The sequence below is a fragment of the Egretta garzetta genome, unplaced genomic scaffold, assembly GCF_000687185.1.
Source record: "Egretta garzetta isolate BGI_Z169 unplaced genomic scaffold, ASM68718v1 scaffold209, whole genome shotgun sequence".
In the NCBI taxonomy this organism is placed as follows: Eukaryota; Metazoa; Chordata; class Aves; order Pelecaniformes; family Ardeidae; genus Egretta; species Egretta garzetta.
The window spans coordinates 3779207-3780572 of NW_009260839.1; the positions used below are offsets into that span (position 1 = coordinate 3779207).

Consider the following 1366-nt stretch of genomic DNA (forward strand, 5'->3'; position numbering starts at 1 on the left):
TTCCTGCTCTCCTCCTCTGGCTCCTGTCTCTGTTTGCTTGGCCTGTCATTATTCCTCCTGCAGCTCGAGGTCATTTGATGAGATTGGTTTGAGCGCTCCGGAGCCCATTAACTAATTGCTTGCTGTCAGCTGATGCTCTCATCCATCCTGCCCAGCTATTGCTCACCACTTAACCTGCCACCCCGGCGGTCGTCCCTCAGTAAAGGCGGCAGCTCTGGGCCAGGCGAGAGACACAAGGAAAAGATGAGCTTGCAAGGACATTGGGTGGGGGTTTATCGCAGGGCTTAGCAGCCCCCGGGGCTGTTTTTGGACATGGAGGGCTTCCCATGCATGAGTCTTGGAGCCCTGCATGAGAGGGCTGCAAGCCGTGTTGCAAAGGGAGGCGCTTACTGAACCTGCTTGTAGCTGAGGCTCCGTCACACGTGGTGGATTGAAGGGCAGCTTCACTCTTGTACCCAGTTTCCTCACCTTTATATTGTCTTGTAGAGGCAGAAGTCAGGTGGGATGGGGGCTGTGGCCAGAACAAGGAGCAGATTCAGCTCTGGAGACCTTTGGGTCCTGAGCGGTGCAGCTCTGCTGTGTTTGAAGCTGTAGCTCCTGGCTGGCTGGCCAAGCAGCGATCAGTGCCATGTCCCGCGTTGTCTCCCTGGTTTGGGTCCAACAGACAAGGGGAGCGGAGGCACCAGCCCGAAGTCCAATCCCAAGCACATGCTTGTGTTGCAGGGTCCGTCTCAGTGCCCTGCGGGACTGCTGAGCAGCTCCTGGGTGCAAAGTTGCGCTCACTGCAAAATTGCCATGTGTTCGGCCATTGCAGTGCCTGATGGGTGAGCGGGTCGTGCTTCATCCTCCTGCCTGCTCCTGCTGTCCTCCTGCCTCTCCTCTCCGGGGAGAAGAGGTGAGCTTGCAGCACGCAGAAGGACTCTTGTCCATTTGCCTCCAGCAGCAAAATGCTACAGCATCTCAAGGGCGTCTCTGTTGTGTTTCCTATCCCAGCCTGAATGCCAGAGGGGCATTTATTAGCTACAATTCAAAATGCTAATTAATAAAAGTCCTTGACTCTCTCCTCTGGAGACATTGGTGGGAGCCCTTTCCCGAGCCCCGAGTGCTGGCAGGCCGCCAGCTTACCAATAACGAGATGAGAGCCGTGATAGATGGCTGGGCTGGATCAGACATGATGGTGTGTCTGGGGTTTGGCCGGATGTCATCGTTCATCCAGCAGATAAATACTTTTCTCCGGGAATTTGAAAGGGAGCCAGGCCATGAACGGAGTGAAAAGAGAAAAAAAAAAAAAAAAAAAAAAAAAAAAAAATTCCGACCGAGCCGAAGACGAAAGATGATTCTGCCGATGCCTGTGGAAAGAAAGAAA

General features: G+C 53.9%; 1 protein-coding gene across 1 annotated transcript in view; it reads left to right on the forward strand.

Moving 5' to 3' along the window:
• SH3PXD2B (SH3 and PX domains 2B) overlaps positions 1–1366 on the forward strand; it is an 82643-nt gene that overhangs the window by 57134 nt on the left and 24143 nt on the right. The window lies entirely within an intron of this gene.